We start from the raw sequence: 20,770 nt of genomic DNA, 5'->3' as shown, positions 1-20,770 counted from the left end.
ACTTTTTACAAAAATTTGCATTTGCAAAAACCCTCTTGATAGTTAAGGGGAGAACTTTTTCAGGGGAGTCTTTATTTAGCCAAAGGAAAAGCATTTGAAAAAGGGGGAGAATATTTCAAAAACTTGAAAATGCTTTAGAAATGAAAGTCGCCTAGAGGGGGGTGAATAGGCGAAACCTGAAATTTATAAACTTAAACTTGCACTAAGGCCGGGGTTCTTGCTTAGAGTTGCTCAATCAATGTGGATGACCTTTGGGAGCAAACTCAAATCAATATGAGCAAGGTAACTTTTAGAGAGGAAAAAACAAATCAAGTGAAGATCGACAATTGAACACAGTGATTTGTTTTACCGAGGTTCGGTTCCAAAGAACCTAGTCCCCGTTGAGGAGGCCACAAAGGCCGGGTCTATTTCAACCCTTTCCCTCTCTCAAACGGTCACTTAGACTGGATGAGCTTTCTCCTTAATCACTTGGGTCACTAAGACCCCGCAAGGATCACCACACACTTAGGTGTCTCTTGCTAGCTTTACAAAGCACTTATGAGAATAAGAATGGAGAAGGAGAAAAACAATCCAAGCAACAAGAGCAACAAAAGAACACAAATAATCCTCTCATCTCTACTACTACTTAAGTGTGCATCGTAGGCGTCCACAGTGCAGAGTGGTGCACGGTTCTGCCGATCCCGTCTCGGTCGCGAATCCCCCACCCTCCTCCCCACCGCCGCCGCTCGACCGCGCACGCTCCTCGCACCCCGCCCGCCCGCCGTGCTCCTTTCCATCCTCGATTCATCCTTCCTTCCATGCCCACCCATCGCCCCCTCTGCTCTCCGTCGATGGAAGGGCGCCATTGACGCCCCACGATCCTCGCTACCGCCCCCACGAGGCCATACCATGCCCTCGCCCCCCACACAGATATTGGAAGAGGCCGCCACCTCGCCCCCGTTCTTGGCCCCATCACCCTCCGCGCGCGATGCTCATCCACCCCACACGATGCACCCCCCTCGCCGCCACCGCAAATGCATCTGCATCCCTTACTTGCCTTGGTGAGCTTGTCGACGTCGAGGCTGATGCGGGAGATGGACTTGGCGGCCCGCTCCGCCTTGTCGGCGTGCCGCTGCTCGAGGAGGCGCTTGGCCTGCGCGGCAGGGTCCTCGAGCAGCACCATCTTGGAGCGATCCTTGACGTCGGCCATGTCCAGGAACGCCTTGGAGTCCCACTCCTTGTCCTTGTACACCAGATTTTGGTCCTCGGGGTGCAGCCCCATCCGCGATGACAACATCTTCTTCAGCTCACCTGCAGGATGAGGAGCACCACCACCATCTCGGTCAGAAGGAGGAGCAGCTTGTGGGATCGCTGGGACCGGTGCATTTTGTTGCTACTATATTTATCGAAGGAGGCCTGTGATTTGATGTAGATCTTGTGGTAGACGCCGTTGAACTTGACCTTGACGCGGATGGTAGGGACGGGCGCCCCGGCGGGGGCGTCGGCGTCGGGGCTCCATCTCTGCACCAGCATCCCGCCCGAACGCACCTCCCACTCGTCCTCCTTCACCGCTACCGCCGATGCAGCCGGATCAGGAGGAGGAGGGGAGCTCTCCTTCATCGCGTCGGTATCATCCAAGGTCAGTAACTCCTGTTTAACATATTCAGCTCAGATCGCTGCAATCCCCACAATTTTACTTTGCTGTTGTTGTGGCCTGTGGGTAAACCTCAAGTGATTTACTGCGTTTTGAGCAGTAGAATCGGACCCCTCTTAGAATAAGACGATTTGGAGTGCTATAGTCCTTCTATGTTGTAGTTTTTGCTTCTGGAACAAGATGCTAATTAGTGTGTCCAAAAATAGGCATTAATGTATCAGTACTACTTATGCGAAGTATGGCTATGACGAGCAGAAAAGGCAATTACTAGATGCTCCTATAATCTTCTATTTGTCAGGTAGCTATTTAGAAAGACCATCCTGTTTTGCCCTTTTGTTTTAGACTATACCAGTCTCCTACACACAATTGAGTTATATAAAGTAGTAAGTGGAAAATATATAGTTGTTTCCTGTACACCTCATTGTATTAGTATTTGTACTTGTAAGAATGGTGCAATTGGAATTGTTGATATGTGCAATTTGTTTTATTGGTTCCTTTTTGTTCTCGAAATTGTGATGAAAACAGACAACATATACCTACATTGCACTTAATTTTAGTATGGTTTGCCATTTTTGAATGTTCTTTGCAACAACTGACCTACGTGCTTTTGTCACAAAAACATGTTAACCCTTGCAGTTTGCAAGGCTAGTATGTTTCAACATTGATGCCACCCCAACATATGCTCCTTTTAGTCCCTTTTACCGATTATATGTTGTGAGGCGGTTAGTCAACTTGTTCAATTGTAGGATGTTACCATTTAACTTATTCACCTCACAAGGTACTAGGAGTGGGTGTCAAACAAAGCGGTTAGCTAAATCTCTTCTTTATCAATACTACATATAGTTTTGGTCGACTTTGATGCCACTGGGCTCAGCTGCTTTGAACACAAGGATGTATTGAATGTACTTGGTTTGGCTGATGAAGGTGTCCTCTTAGAGTTGCTTGACTTGGAATCCAAGAAAATACTTCAACTCCCCCATCATAGACATCTCAAATTTCTAAATCATGATCCTACTAAATTCTTCACAAGTTGACTTGTTAGTATACCCAAATATAATATCATCAACATAAATTTGGCATATAAACAAGTCTTTTGCAATTGTTTTAGTGAAGAGGGTAGGATAAGCTTTACCAACTTTGAAGCCATTAGTGATAAGAAAGTCTCGCAGGCATTCATACCATGCTCTTGGGGTTTGCTTCAGCCCATAAAGCGCCTTTGAGAGCTTATAAACATGCTTAGGGTACTCACTATATTCAAAGCCGGGAGGTTGCTCAACATATACCTCTTCCTTGATAGGGCCATTGAGGAAGGCACTCTTCACGTCCATTTGATACAACTTAAAGCCATGGTAAGTAGCATAGGCAAGTAATATACGAACTGACTCAAGCCTAGCTATGGGTGCATAGGTGAAAGTCGCCTAGAGGGGGGTTAATAGACGTAATTTGAAATTTACAACTTTAAAGACACACTACAAGCCGGGGTTAGCGTTAGAACTAAAGCCAAGTCCGGGAGAGAGGGGAAAACAAATCAAATGGAAATCAAACGAATGAATGCGGTGATTTGTTTTACCGAGGTTCGATTCCAAAGAACCTAGTCCCCGTTGAGGAGGTCACAAAGACCGGGTCTATTCCAACCCTTTCCCTCTCTCAAATGGTCACTTAGACCGAGTGAGCCTTTCTCTTAATCAATTGGGTCACTAAGACCCCGCAAGGACCACCACACTCTTAGGTGTCTCTTGCTTTGATTACAAGTCACTTGAGAACAAGAATGAGAAATAAGAAAGGCAATCCAAGAGGCAAGAGCTCAAAAGAACACAAAATCACTCTCTCACAAGTCACTAAGTGTTTGAGATGAATCTGGGACTTGGAGAGGCTTTGATCTTTTGAATTGTGTCTAGGAGTGAATGCTAGAGCTCTTGTAATGAATGTGATACTCAGAAATCTTGGACGCTAGAAGTGGTGGTGGTTGGGGGTATTTATAGCCCTCAACCACCAAAGTAGCCATTGGGGAGGCTACTGTCGATGGGCGCACCGAATAGGTCATGTTCACTGTCCGGTGAGCCACCATGTCACCCAATCGTTAGGATCTAGAGCTCGGTCGACCGTTGGGGACTTTGTCCTCTTGCGACACCAGACAGTCCGACGCCACACCGGACAGTCCGGTGCCCCTCTAACTCGCCGCTCTGACTTATGCGCAACACTGTTGCTCACTGTAGCTCCCGTCAGAGTCGACCGTTGCACGAATTAGTTGTTGCTCCGCTGGTATACCGGACAGTCCGGTGAATTATAGCGGAGTGTGCCTGCATTTTCCCGACAGTGGCTGGTTGGACCCTGTACGACCCTGGTGCATCGGACACTGTCCGGTGCGCCAGACCACAACACACTCAAGTTCTTTTTGCTCCTTTTGAATTGGGTCCCTAACTTGAATATTTACTGGTTTGTGTTGAACCTTATGCACCTGTAATACATGAGTTCTAGAGCAAACTAGTTAGTCCATATATTTGTGTTAGGCATTCAACCACCAAAATTAATTGTAGGAAAATGTTAACCCTATTTCCCTTTCAATCTCCCCCTTTTTGGTGATTGATGCCAACACAAACCAAAGCAAATATATAAAGTGTAGAAATGAACTAGTTTGCATATGGTAAGTGCATAGGTTACTTGGAATTAAACCAATTGATAAACTTACTAAATATGAATGGATTGCTTTTCTTTTCTTTAACATTTTGGACCACATTTGCACCACTTATTTTGTTTTTTGCAAATCCTTTTGGAAAATCTTTTCAAAGTCTTTTGCAAGTAGTTGAAGGTATATGAATAAGATTGCAAGAAGCATTTTCAGATTTTGAAATTTCTCCCCTTGTTTCAAATGCTTCTCCTTTGACTTAATAAAACTCCCCCTAGAGGAGGTCGTAGGAAGTTAGCGACTCGTTTTACTAGTCAAAAGCTGAAAGCTAACTTCCTAGAGGAGGCCGTAGGAAGTTAGCGGCTCGTTTGACCGCACCCGCGGGCAGCAACTGAAAGCTAACTTCCTAGAGAAGGTCGTAGGAAGTTAGCAGGAGAATCTTACTTCCTAGAGTAGGCTGTAGGAAGTTAGCAGGAGAAGCTTACTTCCTAGAGTAGGCCGTAGGAAGTTAGCAGAAGAAGCTAACTTCCTAGAGCAGGCCGTAGGAAGTAAGCGACTCGTTTGACCACACGCTCGGGTCAACATGTGAAAGCTAACTTCCTACAGCTTTAATAAAACACCGTAGGAAGTTATGTTTATTTTCTAGAGCTACCAGTTGCCTCTCGGAAGTTATTTATTTCCTACGGTTTGTTATAAAAGCTGTAGGAAGTTAAAAAACCGTAGGAAGTGTATGTTTTTGGTGTGCCTGAATGAAATTATCCTCTTAGCTTTCAAGAGGGTTTTTGAAATAGATACCAAATTGAAAATTAAAACAATACTATTTGAAGAGATTCCCATTATTTGGATATCAATTGAAATTTTGCTTTCTCAAGACAAGTGAAGCATGAATATCAATTGAGAAATTGCCAAGTATCAATTAAACTTTATTTCAATTTTTTTTTGAAATTATGGCGGTGCGGTCCTTTTGCTTTGAGCTTAATATTTTCTCCCCTTTGGCATTAATCACCAAAAATGGAGACTTTGAGAGCCCTTTATTTTCTATTACTTTCTTCCCCATTGGTAAAGAAATATGAGTGAAGAGTTATACCAATTTGGAGAGACATGTGGGAGTAACGGCAAAGGGTAAATGATACCGTCAGAGTTGGAGTGGAAGCCTTGTATTTGCCGAATACCCCATTTCCCTTTCAATCTACGACTTAGTATAGAAATACACTTGGAAACACATTAATCATAGTTTTGGTACAAAAATAATGAGAAATATGCATTTGTACCAAAATGAAAGAGATATGATCAAAGGTATATAAATGAGCTATGTGTGCAATGTTTCAATCAAAATTCCAAGAATCAAGTATATTTAGCTTATTCCTAAGTTTGCTAAAGGTTTTCTCATCTAATGGCTTGGTAAAGATATCGGCTAATTGATTCTTGGTGTTTGCATAAGCTATTTCGATATCCCCCTTTGTTGGTGATCCCTCAGAAAGTGATACCGAATGTCTATGTGCTTAGTGCGGCTGTGTTCAACGGGATTATCCGCCATGCGGATTGCACTCTTATTGTCACATTGGAGAGGGACTTTGCTCAATTTGTAGCCATAGTCCCTGAGGGTTTGCCTCATCCAAAGTAATTACGCACAACAATGGCCTCCGGCAATGTACTCGGCTTCGGCGGTGGAAAGAGCTACTGAGTTTTGTTTCTTTGAAGCCCATGACACCAGAGATCTCCCCAGAAACTGACAAGTCCCTGATATGCTCTTCCTATCAATTTTACACCCTGCCCAATCGGCATCGGAATATCCTATTAAATCATCGACCGGTATACCTTTTGATATATGGATTTACCTCCTGTATCGAGGTCGAGATGCCCATTGGTTCCCATGGGTGTCTTGATGGGTTTTCCATCCTTCATTCCAAACTTCTTAAGTATGTCTTGAATGTTCTTTGTTTGACTGATGAAGGTGCCATCTTGGAGTTGCTTGATTTGAAATCCTAGGAAATACTTCAACTCCCCATCATTGACATCTCGAATTTTTGAATCATGATCCTACTAAAATCTTCACAAGTTGACTTGTTAGTATACTCAAATATAATATCATCAACATAAATTTGGCATACAAACAAGTTTAGTGAAAAGAGTAGGATCGACTTTTCTGACTTTGAAGCCATTAGTGATAAGAAAATCTCTTAGGCATTCATACCATGCTCTTGGGGCTTGCTTGAGCCCATAAAGCACCTTTGAGAGTTTATACACATGGTTAGGATACTCACTATCTTCAAAGCCGGAAGGTTGCTCAACATAGACCTCTTCCTTGATTGGTCCATTGAGGAAGGCACTTTTCATGTCCATTTGATAAAGCTTGAAACCATGGTAAGTAGCATAGGCAAGTAATATGCGAATTGACTCAAGCCTAGCTACGGGTGCATAAGTTTCATCAAAGTCCAAACCTTCGACTTGTGAATAACCTTTGGCCACAAGTCGGGCTTTATTTCTTGTCACCACACCATTCTCATCTTGCTTGTTGCGGAATACCCATTTAGTACCTACAACATTTTGATTAGAACATGAAACTAAATGCCATACCTCATTTCTCATGAAGTTGTTGAGCTCCTCTTGCATTGCCAGCACCCAATCCAGATCTCTTAGTGCATCCTCCACCCTGTATGGCTCAATAGAGGACACAAAAGAGTAATGCTCACAAAAATGTGCAACTCGAGATCTAGTGGTTACCCCCTTATGGATGTCACCAAGGATGGAGTTGATGGGGTTATCTCATTGAATTGTTTGGTGGACTCTTGGGTGTGGCGGTCTTTGACCCTGTATTTCTTGATCATCTACCTTGTCTTCATTGTCTTCATCTCCCCCTTGATCGTTGTCATCCTCTTGAGGTGGCTCATCCTCTTGATCTTCATTTTCATCATTTTGGGTCTGATTCTCATCTTGAGTTGGTGGAGATGCTTGCATGGAAGATGATGGTTGATCATGTGTTTGTGGAGGCTCTTCAGATTCCTTAGGACACACATCCCCAATGGACATGTTCCTTAGCGCGACGCATGGAGCCTCTTCATCATCTAGGGGGTGTTTGGTTTGAGGAATCACTCCATCCAAAATGTGGTGGTGCATCATGAGTTCATTCCTCAAATTTGGTGGGATGACCTCATTCCTTATATTAGTACTAACTAAATAACTATAATGAATGAGGTGATGATGGATCAACTCAATCCATTCCACAAACCAAACAAAGAAAGTGAGGAGTGAGAAGACGATGGACTAGCTTATTCCTCAAACCAAACTGCTTACTAGTTCATCAAGATCAACTTGGTCCACTTGGGATCCATTAGTCTCATCAAACACAATGTCACAAGAAACCTCAACTAATCTAGTGGATTTGTTGAAAACTCTATATGCCCTTGTGTTTGAGTCATAACCTAGTAAAAAGCCTTCTACAACCTTAGGAGCAAATTTAGATTTTCTACCTCTTTTAACAAGAATAAAACATTTACTCCCAAAGACTCTAAAATATGAAACATTGGGCTTTTTACCAGTGAGGAGTTCATATGATGTCTTCTTGAGGATTCAGTGAAGATATAACCGGTTGATGGAGTATCAGGCGGTGTTAATCGCCTTAGCCCAAAACCGGTCCGGTGTCTTGTACTCATCAAGCATGGTTCTTACCATGTCCAGTAGAGTTATATTCTTCCTCTCCACTACACCATTTTGTTGAGGTGTGTAGGGAGAAGAGAACTCATGCTTGATGCCCTCCTCCTCAAGGAAGCCTTTAATTTGTGAATTCTTGAACTTCGTCCTATTATCGCTTCTTATCTTTTTTATTCTTAATCCGAACTCATTTTGAGCCCGTCTCAAGAATTCCTTTAATGTATCTTGGGTTTGTGATTTTTCCTGCAAAAAAGAATACCCAAGTGAAGCGAGAATAATCATTCATAATTACTAGACAGTACTTACTCCCGTCGATGCTTAGATAAGCGATCGGGCCGAATAGATCCATGTGGAGTAGCTCGAGCGGCCTGTCAGTCATCATGATGTTCTTGTGTGGATGATGGGCGCCAACTTGCTTTCCTGCTTGGCATGCGCTACAAACCCTGTCTTTCTCAAAATGAACATTTGTTAGTCCTAAATGTGCTCTCCCTTTAGAAGTTTGTAAAGATTCTTTATTCCAACATGGGCTAGTCGGCGATGCCAGAGCCAACCCATATTAGTCTTAGCAATTAAGCAAGTGTCTAGTTCTGCTTGATTGAAATCAACTAAGTATAGTTGACCCTCTAGCACTCCCTTAAAAGCTATTGAATCATCACTTCTTCTAAAGACAGTAACACCTACATCAGTAAATAGACAATTGTAGCCCATTTTGCATAATTGAAAAACAGAAAGCAAATTGTAGTCTAGTGAATCTACAAGAAAGACATTGGAAATAGAATGGTCAGGTGATATTGCAATTTTACCCAATCCTTTGACCAAACCTTGATTTCCATCCCCGAATGTGATAGCTCGTTGGGGATCTTCGTTTTTCTCATAGGAGGAGAACATTCTCTTCTCCCCTGTCATGTGGTTTGTGCACCTGCTATCGATTATCCAACTTGAACCACCAGATGCATAAACCTACAAAACAATTTTAGGCCTTGTTCTTAGGTACCCAAATAGTCTTGGGTTCTTTGACGTTAGAAACAAGCACCTTGAGTACCCAAACACAAGTCTTCGAACTCTTGTGTTTGCCCCCAACATATTTGGCAACTACTTTGTCTGATTTGTTAGTAAGCACATATGAAGCACAAAAGTCTTAAATGAAATGTTATGCTCATTTGATGCAGCAGTAATTTTCTTTCTAGGCAATTTAATATGAGTGGTATGCCTAGAGCTAGAAGCCTCATTTTTATACATAAATGCATGATGAGAAACAGTGTGAGGTTTTCTAGCATGAATCTTCCTAATTTTGTGCTCATGATAATTAGCATGATATAAAATCTAACCCTCATTATCCTGAACCATGGGAGCCTTGCCCTTAACAAAGTTAGATAATCTTTTAGGGGCATTAAGCTTGACATTGCTCCCCTGTTGGAAACCAATGCCATCCTTAATGCCAGGACATCTCCCATTATAGAGCATGCTTCTAGCAAATATAAAATTTTCATTTTCAAGTTCATGCTCATTAATTTTAGCAGTTAATTTAGCTATGTGATCATTTTGTTGTTTAATCATGGCAAGGTGATCATCCATAGCTTCTATATCAACATCTCTACATCTAGTACAAATAGAAACACGATCGACGGTAGATGTATATGGTTTGCATGCATTTAATTATTCTATCTTAGCACTTAATTTAACATTCTCATCTCTAAGATAGGAAATAGAATCACTGCAAACATTCAATTCTTTAATCTTAGAAACTAAACTAGCATTTCATTTCTAAGACTAGAAATTAAATCATGACAAATGTTAAGCTCCTTAGTTAAGTTTTCACATTTTTCTACTTCCTGAGCATAAGCATTTTTCACTTTAACGTGTTTTTGTTTTCTTTAATAAGGAAGTCCTCTTGGCTATCCAAGAGTTCATCCTTCTCATGAATAGCTTCTATTAATTCATTCAATTTTTTCTTTTGTTTCATGCTGAGGCTGGCAAAAAGAGTAAGTAAATCATATTCATTTTCACTAGAGCTACCCTCATCACTAGATGTTGTATATTTGGGGGTGGCTCTAAAGTGTACCTTTTTTTCTTGCCGTCCTTAGCCATGAAACATTTGTGGCCGACGTTGGGGAAGAAGAGTCCCTTGTTGACGGCGATGTTGGTGGCGTCCTCGTCAGAGGAGGGGTCAGTGGAGCTCTCGTCGGAGTCCCATTCCCGACACACGTGGGCATCGCCGCCCTTCTTCTTGTAGTACCTCTTCTTCTCCCTTTTCTTCCCCTTCTTGTCGTCGTCCCTGTCACTTTCACTTGACATCGGACATTTAGCAATGAAATGACCGGGCTTGCCACATTTGTAGCACACCCTTTTGGAGCGGGGTTTGTAGTCCTTCCCCTCCTTTGTTTGAGGATTTGGCGGAAACTCTTGATGATGAGTGCCATCTCCTCGTTGTCAAGCTTGGAGGCGTCGATTGGAAGCCTACTTGGTGTAGACTCCCTCTTTTCTTCTTCCGTCGCTTTGAATGCGACGGGTTGTACCTCGGGTGTGGAGGTGGTGCCTTGCTCCAAGTTGACAATGTGTTTGGAGTCTTTGATCATAAGTTCAAGGCTCACAAACTTGCCAATTACTTGGGAGACATCTGTTTATATCTTGGGTCTCCACGGATTAGTTGCACTTGAGTGGGATTACGAAAAACAAGTGATCTAAGAATAACCTTGACGATTTCATGGTCATCCCACTTGGTGCTCCCGAGGTTCTGCACTTGGTTCACCATTGTCTTTAGTCGGTTGTACATTGCTTGTGGCTCTTCTCCTTTGTTGAGGATGAATCGACCGAGCCCCCCCTCGATCGTCTCCCGCTTGGTGATTTTGGTCACTTCGTCCCCTTCGTGCGCGGTCTTAAGGACGTCCCAAATTTCTTTAGCGCTCTTTAATCCTTGCACCTTGTTATACTCCTCTCAACACAAGGAGGCGAGGAGTATAGACGTGGCTTGGGAGTTAAAGTGCCTAATTTGGGCGGCCTCGTCCGAGTCGTAGTCCTTGTCCCCCACCTATGGTACCTGCGCTCCAAATTCAACTATGTCCCATATGCTTTCGTGGAGTGAGGTTAGGTGATGCCTCATTTTGTCACTCCACATACAATAATCTTCACCATCAAAATATGGTGGTTTGACTAAGGGAACGGAAAGTAATAGAGCGTGTTTTGAAATACGAGGATAGCGTAGGGGCATCTTACTATACTTCTTGCACTCATGGCGCTTAGAAGTAGTGGACAACGATTCGGAGCCGGAGGTGGAGGGTGACGAAGAGTCGGTCTCGTAGTAGACCACTTTCTTCATCTTCTTCTTCTTGTTACCTCTCCGATGTGACTTGATGGAGGAAGATGATTCCTCCATATGCTTGTGGCCAGACTCCCTTAAAAGGGTTCTCCCCAAGCTTGCGGGCTTGTCGACGGTCACGATCTCCCTCTTGGCGTGATCTCCCGACATCACTTCGAGTTGTTAGACTCTAATGAAGCACCGAGCTCTGATACCAATTGAAAGTCGCCTAGAGATGGGGTGAATAGGCGTAATCTAAAATTTACAACTTTAAACACACACTACAAGCCGGGGTTAGCGTTAGAACTAAAGTCAAGTCTAGGAGAGAGGGGAAAACAAATCAAGTGGAAATCAAACGAATGAACACGATGATTTGTTTTACCGAGGTTCAGTTCCAAAGAACCTAGCCCCCGTTGAGGAGGTCACAAAGATCGGGTCTATTCCAACCCCTTCTCTCTCTCAAACGGTCACTTAGACCGAGTGAGTCTTTTCCCTAATCAATCGGGTCACTAAGACCCCGCAAGGACCACCACACTCTTAGGTGTCTCTTGCTTTGATTACAAATCACTTGAGAACAAGAATGAGAAAGAAGAAAGGCAATCCAAGAGGCAAGAGCTCAAAAGAACACGAAATCACTCTCTCACAAGTCACTAAGTGTTTGAGATGAATCTGGGACTTGGAGAGGCTTTGATCTTTTGAATTGTGTCTAGGAGTGAATGCTAGAGCTCTTGTAATGAATGTGGTACTCAGAAATCTTGGATGCTAGAAGTGGTGGTGGTTGGGGGTATTTATAGCCCTCAACCACCAAAGTAGCCGTTGGGGAGGCTGCTGTCGATGGACGCACCGGACAGGTCCTGTTCACTGTCCGGTGAGCCGCCACGTCACCCAACCGTTAGGGTCTGGAGCTCGATCGACCGTTGGGGACTTTGTCCTCTGACTCGCTGCTCTGACTTCTACGCGGTACTGTTGCTCACTGTAACTCCCGTCAGAGTCGACCGTTGCGTGAATTAGCCGTTGCTCCGCTGGCACACAGGACAGTCCAGTGGCACACCGGATAGTCTAGTGAATTATAGCGGAGTGCGCCTGCATTTTCCCGAGAGTGGCTGGTTGGACCCTGTACGGCCCTGGTGCACCGGACACTGTCCGGTGCGCCAGACCACAGCACACTCAAGTTCTTTGTGCTCCTTTTGAATTGGGTCCCTAACTTGAATATTTATTGGTTTGTGTTGAACCTTATGCACCTGTAATACATGAGTTCCAGAGCAAACTAGTTAGTCCATATATTTGTGTTGGGCATTCAACCACCAAAATTAATTGTAGGAAAAGGTTAACCCTATTTCCCTTTCAATAGGTTTCATCAAAATCCAAACCTTCGTCTTGTGAATAACCTTTTGCAACAAGTCGTGCTTTGTTCCTTATCACCACACCATGCTCATCTTGTTTATTGCATAATACACATTTGGTACCAACAACATTTTGGTTAGGACGTGGAACTAAATGACATACCTCATTCGTTGTGAAGTTGTTGAGCTCCTCTTGCATTGCCACCACCCAATTCGGATCTCTTAGCGCATCCTCTACCCTGTATGGCTCAATAGAGGACACAAAAGAGTAATGTTCACAAAAATGAGCAACTCAAGATCTAGTGTTACCCCCTTGTGAATGCCACCGAGTATGGAGTTGACGGGGTGATCTCTTTGAATTGCTTGGTGAACTCTTGGGTGTGGCGGTCTTTGATCACGGATCTCTTGATCATCTTCCTTGTCTTCATTATCTTCATATCCCCCTTGATCAATGTCCTCATCTTGAGGTGGCTCATCATCTTGATCTTCATCTTCTTCTTGAGCCTTATCCTCATCTTGAGTTGGTGGAGATGCCTGCATGGAAGATGATGGTTGATCTTGTGCTTGTGGAGGCTCTTCGGATTCTTTTGGACACACATCCCTAATGGACATGTTCCTTAGTGCGACGCACAGAACCTCTTCGTCATCTAGTTCATCAAGGTCAACTTCCTCTAATTGAGAGCCATTAGTCTCATCAAACACAATGTCACAAGAAACTTCAACTAATCCAGTGGACTTGTTGAAGACTATATATGCCCTTGTGTTTGAGTCATAACCAAGTAAAAAGCCTTCTACTGCTTTAGGAGCAAATTTGGAATTTCTACCTCTCTTAATAAGAATAAAGCACTTGCTCCCAAAAACTCTAAAGTAAGAAACATTGTGCTTTTTACCAGTGAGGAGTTCATATGATGTTTTCTTGAGGATTCGGTAAAGATATAACCGGTTAATGGAGTAGCAAGCGGTGTTAATCGCCTTCGCCCAAAACTGGTCCGGTGTCTTGTACTCATCAAGCATGGTCCTTACTATATCCAATAGAGTTCTATTCTTCATCTCCACTACACCATTTTGTTGAGGTGTGTAGGGAGAAGAGAACTCATGCTTGATGCCCTCTTCCTCAAGAAATCCTTCGATTTGTGAGTTCTTGAACTCCGTTCCATTGTCGCTTCTAATCTTCTTGATTCTTAATCCGAACTCATTTTGGGCCCATCTTAAGAATCTTTTTAAGGTCTCTTGGGTTTGTGATTTTTCCTGCAAAAAGAATACACAAGTGAAGCGAGAATAATCATCCACAATAACAAGACAATACTTACTCCCGCCGATGCTTATGTAAGCGATCAGGCCGAATAGGTCCATGTGGAGTAGCTCAAGCGGCCTATCGGTCATCATGTTCTTGTGTGGATGATGAACTCCAACTTGCTTCCCTGCTTGGCATGCGCTACAAATCCTGTCATTCTCAAAATGGACATTTGTTAGTCCTAAAATGTGTTCTCCCTTTAGAAGCTTGTGAAGATTCTTCATCCCAACATGGGCAAGTCGATGATGCCAAAGCCAGCCCATATTAACCTTAGCAATTAAGCAAGTGTCTAGTTCAGCCCTGTTATCATTAAAATCAACTAAATACAGCTGACCATCTAACACTCCCTTAAATGCTATTGAATCATCACTTCTTCTAAAGACTGTAACACCAATATCAGTAAAAAGACAGTTGTAGCCCATTTTACATAATTGAGAGACAGAAAGCAAGTTGTAATCTAAAGAATCTACAAGAAAAACATTAGAAATGGAGTGGTCAGGAGATATAGCAATTTTACCCAAACCTTTGACCAAACCTTGATTTCCATCCTCGAATATGATAGCTCTTTGGGGATCTTCATTTTTCTCATATGAGGAGAACATCCTTTTCTCCCCTGTCATGTGGTTTGTGCACTTGCTATTGATTATCCAACTTGATCCACCGGATGCATAAACCTACAAAACAAGTTTAGGCCTTGTTCTTAGGTACTCAAACGATCTTGGGTCCTTTAACATTAGAAACACGCACCATGGGTACCCAAACACAAGTCTTTGGACTCTTGTGTTTGCCCCCAACATATTTGACAACTACTTTGCCTAATTTGTTAGTCAGTACATAAGAAGCATCAAAAGTCTTAAATGAAATGTCATGCTCACAATTTTCTTTTTAGGCATTTTGATATGAGTTGAATGCCTGGAGCTAGAAGCCTTATTTCTATACATAAAAGCATGATGAGAAACATTATGAGGTTTTCTAGCACGAATTTTTCTAATCTTATGCTCAGGATAGTTTTCAGGATATAAAATGTAACCTTCTCTATCCTGAACCATGGGAGCCTTACCCTTAACAAAATTAGACAGTTTGTTCTTGGGGGCATTAAGCTTGATGTTGCTTTGTCTCCCTTGTTGGAAGCCAATGCCATCCTTGATGTCAGGGCGTCTCCCGTTATAGAGCATGTTTCTAGCAAATTTAAAATTTTCATTTTCTAGCTCATGCTCGTCAGTTTTAGCATTTAATTTAGCTATGTGATCATTTTTTTCTTTAATCATGGCAAGGTGATCATCAACAGCTTCAACATTAACATCTCTACATCTAGTACAAATAGTGACATGTTCAACAGTAGATGTAGAGGGTTTGCAAATATTCAATTCTTCTATCTTAGCATTTAAACTAGCATTCTCATCTCTTAGACAGGAAATTGAATCATTGAACACGCTAAGCTCCTTAGTTAAGTTTTCACATCTTTCTACTTCTAAAGCATAAGCATTTTTCAACTTAACAAATTTTTTATTTTCTTTAACGATCAAGTCCTTTTGGCATTCCAAGAGATCATCCTTCTCGTTAATGGTTTCTATTAATTCATTTATTTTTTTCTTTTGGTCCATGGTAAGGTTGGCAAAGAGAGAAATTAAATCATCATCATTATCACTAGAGCTACCCTCATCATCAGATGTAGTGTATTTGGGGGTATCTCTAGAATGTACCTTCTTCTTCTTGCCGTCCTTAGCCATGAGACACTTGTGGCCCACGTTTGAGAAGAGGAGGCCTTTGTTGATGGCGATGTTGCCGACGTCCTCGTCGGAGTCCCATTCCCGCCCCATGTGCGCCTCACCACCTTTCTTCTTGTAATACCTTTTCTTCTCCATTTTCTTCTTCCCCTTCTTGTCTTCGTCCCTGTCACTATCACTTGTGTATGGACATTTAGCAATAAAGTGACCGGACTTACCACACCTGTAGCACACCCTCTTGGAATGGGGCTTGTAGTCCTTCCCCTTCCTTTGTTTGAGGATTTGCCAAAAGCTCTTAATGATAAGAGCCATCTCCTCGTTGTCAAGCTTGGAGGCGTCGATTGGAAGTCTACTTGGTGTAGACTCCTCCTTTTTTTCTTCCATTGCTTTGAATGCAACGGGTTGCACCGCGGGTGTGGAGGTGGTGCCTTGCTCTAAGTTGACAATGTGTTTGGAGTCTTTGATCATAAGTTCAAAGCTCACAAACATGCCAATCACTTCCTCGAGAGACATTTGTTTATATCTTGGATCTCTATGGATTAGTTGCACTTGAGTGGGATTACAAAAAACAAGAGATCTAAGAATAACCTTGACCATTTTATGGTCAACCCACTTGGTGCTCCCAAGGTTGCGCACTTGGTTGACCATCGTCTTGAGCCGGTTATACATTGCTTGTGGCTCCTCTCCTTTGTTGAGGACGAATCGACCGAGTTCTCCCTCGATCGTTTCGCGCTTGGTGATCTTGGTCACCTCGTCCCCTTCGTGCGCCGTTTTGAGGACGTCCCAAATTTCTTTCGCATTTTTCAACCCTTGCACCTTATTATACTCCTCTCGACACAAGGAGGCAAGGAGTATAGAAGTTGCTTGGGAGTTAAAATGCCTAATTTGGACGGCCTCGTCTGAGTCGTAGTCCTCGTCACCCACCTGTGGTGCCTGCGCTCCAAACTCAACAATGTCCCATATGCTTTCGTGGAGTGAGGTTAGATGGTGCCTCATTTTATCACTCCACATGCAATAATCTTCACCATCAAAATATGGTGGTTTTCCTAAGGGTACCGAAAGTAGAGGAGCATGTTTAGGAATGCGAGGATAGCGTAGAGGCATCTTACTATACTTCTTACGCTCGTGGCGCTTCGAAGTTGTAGACTCAGCGCCAGATGTGGAAGGTGATGAAGAGTCGGTCTCGTAGTAGACCACCTTCTTCATTTTCTTTTTCTTCTTGTCACTCTTCCTATGTGACTTGATGGAGGAAGAGGATTCCTCCTTGTACTTGTCACCGGACTCCCTTGATAGAGTCCTTCCTGAGCCCATGGCCTTGTCCCCTGTGACGATCTCCCTCTTGGCATGGTCTCCAGACATCACTTCGAGTTTGTTAGACTCTTAATGAAGCACTGGCTCCGATACCAATTGAAAGTCGCCTAGAGGGGGTGAATAGGCGAAACCTGAAATTTATAAACTTAAACTTGCTCCCAAGTAAAAAGCCTTCTACTGCTTTATGAGCAAATTTAGAATTTCTACCTCTCTTAATAAGAATAAAGCACTTGCTCCCAAAAACTCTACAGTAAGAAACATTGGGCTTTTTACCAGTGAGGAGTTCATATGACGTTTTCTTGAGGATTCGGTGAAGATATAACCGGTTAATGGAGTAGCAAGCGATGTTAATCGCCTCCGCCCAAAATCGGTCTGTGTCTTGTACTCATCAAGCATGGTCCTTGCCATATCCAATAGAGTTCTATTCTTCCTCTCCACTACACCATTTTGTTTATGTGTGTAGGGAGAAGAGAACTCATGCTTGATGCCCTCTTCCTCAAGAAATCCTTCGATTTGTGAGTTCTTGAACTCCGTTCCATTGTCGCTTCTAATCTTCTTGATTCTTAATCCTAACTCATTTTGAGCCCGTCTTAAGAATCTCTTTAAGGTCTCTTGGGTTTGTGATTTTTCCTGCAAAAAGTTTACCCAAGTGAAGTGAGAATAATCATCCACAATAACAAGACAATACTTAGTCCCGCCGATGCTTATGTAAGCGATCGGGCCGCGAATAGGTCCATGTGGAGTAGCTCAAGCGGCCTGTCGGTCGTCATGGTGTTCTTGTGTGGATGATGAACTCCAACTTGCTTCCCTTCTTGGCATGCGCAACAAATCCATCTTTCTCAAAATGGACATTTGTTAGTCCTAAAATGTTGTCACACCCGGGTTTTAGGGCACCAAGACCCGGGCGTGAATATAATCACCAGGTGTGCTGGGACCAAGTCTCACACATATGATGAATCATGGCACAAGATCGAATGTCACATCTTTACTATATAATCGGAATTTTTGTACAAAATAAATAAATAATTACATTATATGCAGACAACGGTCCAGCAACCCGAAGTTGACTGGGAGACGACGACCTAGACCACTCACGAACTCATCACAGCATCCTCCATGCGCCTCATCCTGTGGTACCTGTTCTTGACCTGTGGGGGTGTGAGACAGCAAGAGTGAGCTCACATACGTTCATCGCTCAACAAGTTGTGGGGAATAATGTGCATGAACTCCCCAAAGGTGGGAGCTCACGTGAAGTGTAAGGCTTACCAAAGAGGATGGTTAGAGCTGAGCATTGCTTTTAAAGTTGGTCAAAATTTTATTAGCAATTACTAAGTATAAGTAAATACCAACCCAATTAAACAGTAGAACAAAAGTAACAACATCACATGCGATGCAATGCATATGACAAATTGAATTTAGTTCCATAAATTAATCATGTGAGTGTCTGAGCTACTCATGACCGTGAGCACGGCTAGTATACCAGTTTTACACTCTGCAGAGGTTGCGCATCTTTACCCACAAGTCATGTTACCCATCTGCCAAGAGACGGCCAATCCCATACACCTCTACCGAGGAGGCGAGGCAGGGTAACACTACGAGGCCTTTACAAAGTTCCACTAGCTTCAGAAAACCCACTACAGTTTATAGGAAGCTCCAATGCAGGAATCCCTCGCATGACCGCCATCGCAGCAAAATCATCCCAAGGGCCTCCCTACACTGACCACTCCCCTACTGCCCTTGCCCCTTTCGGGTAAGGTAGTCATCCACTAGCTTTCCTAATTAATCAGCCAAGGGCGTCCCATTAAACCCTTGTGGTAGCACTGTTTTCCCGGGTGGTTCTCCATGTTCCAATTAACATAATGATCTTATCATGAACAATAAATAACAACTGATAATAAAAGTATAATCATGAATAATATGTATCTCTATACCCAAAACCACATAAAGCAATAGCAGGTACTACCCAAAGATTCAGTGGTGAACAAGGTATAAAGATAGTCAAACTAGGGTAACCTATTGGGTCCCATCAAAATTAACCTATGCAGATCATTATGATTAATTAGAACATGACTGGGTAAAAGGAAGTGATTAAGGGCACAACTTGCCTGGGACTTGAGATTCCAGGTACCAACTTGCTCTTTAGATGACACGTGTCCTCACTGCTAAACGTAGCAATACAGACAAACATGGTATAGGCAAAAATTAACATTACACCAAACATAAGAATAAACTGTGTAAGAATATTCTACGCGCTTCTATGAGATCATGGGTTCAAGAATCACTAAATTCAGAGTTATGGTTATTAAGTTATGGATTTCCGACGTTTAAAGTGTTGGATAAAAGAAACTAAGTGCATAATTTCAATTCTAAATTTCATAGCAAAATCAGGTTACTAGATGATAAACAATATTAAAATGAATTCAATGCAACTGGAATGAATTAAAAAGGAGCTAAGATTAATTTTCTATGAGTTATATAAGTTCTAGAATTATTTTGGCAATAGAAATCCATTTTCTAAATTATTTTTCATATTTTCTCAAAGCTCTGGACTGAGCACACTATTTTAATAAAGCCCAGGGTCTAACTCATAAAGTCTAGGACCGATCTGATACTGTCTTTGTGTCCTAGTGGATGGCGGGTTAGTTTTAGGAAACCCCAGGGTCTCTTTTGCATAATGGCATGGCCGAAGGGGTATCCTATAATCAGAGCCGTTGGATTCCCCATCAGTGGCCCATATTAGATTACGTATTATAACGAAATGGTAAGCAACGTGGATCACAGGATCATGGATCAGTGGTCCTAAGCCCTCCATGCCCTGATCGAGCGTCGATCGCACATCTACCGATCAACGGTCAAGATCTTAAATAGCGTAAGGGTATGGGATCGTCAATCGTGGACGCCCGTGGATGGATCAACGGCTCGAAACGAATCGGTCACGATCTAATCTCATCCGATGGAAACCGATCCAACGACACAAGTGCCTCCTTCCTTCCCCAACCAGCAGCGTGGTGGCGTACAGGCCCTTCTACGGCGGCACGCTCGCCGGCGCTGGCCGAGATAGCGCCCCAACCCAAAATCCCATCGGTTCTGCACGGAGAGAAGTTGGCAATGAACTTCGCGGTCGGATCTGTACCTCTGGTTGGGGCGAGGATGGTTCCGCCCATGGCGCAAAGTAAATCGAAGGAGGTGGTGACGTTGCAGTGAGAAATCCATGCTCCACCAGTTACGATTTTCGCCCCACCAGGACCCAGATCGACATAACATGCTCCGGCGACCCCCCTGTTCTCATCTTGAGGCCGGACCGGCATCTTGGGCACGAATCGCCCATGGCGGCGGTCGGATACCTCTGCTACCCAGCGGCACGAGCTCCCGCGAAGGTCCCGAGGCGAGCACGTCGGCGTGGGCATGGCTGAGTCACGCAAGAGCAGAGGCTGCTGGAGGTGAGGGCTGGGCGACCGCCGTGCAGGGGCTGTCGCACGAGCAGGGTTAGTCGACGACGAAGCGTGGGTCATGGTGCTGCGCGGGCATCGGGTCTGAGAGCAGAGAAGGGGGCACGCGCTAGAGATGGCGTTCAGCACGCCGAGCTGCAGGAGGAGGAAGCCGCGTAGCATCGGCTTTTATGCACAGGAGGAGGGGAAGTCCGAGTGAATGTTGTTGGTTCACAACGAGAAATTTGAGTGGAGTTTGGTTGAGGCGCCCGTGGAAGTCGCACATTTGGTTGGAGATCGTCACGGGGGAGAAGATAACACTGTCAGCTGGGACCCACCGTTAGAGCCATGGCCACGTTGGGAGCAAGGGGGAGTGAGGATGGATTGCGGGCCCCACATGGCAGCGGTTGAAGGAATGTGGGCTAGTGCGCACCCGGTTGTCCACACTGAATGGGTGCCTGA

The sequence above is a fragment of the Zea mays genome, chromosome 9 (assembly GCF_902167145.1).
Source record: "Zea mays cultivar B73 chromosome 9, Zm-B73-REFERENCE-NAM-5.0, whole genome shotgun sequence".
In the NCBI taxonomy this organism is placed as follows: domain Eukaryota; kingdom Viridiplantae; phylum Streptophyta; class Magnoliopsida; order Poales; family Poaceae; genus Zea; species Zea mays.
The sequence above is the reverse complement of the archived record's forward strand: the minus strand, read 5'-3'. Positions refer to the sequence as shown.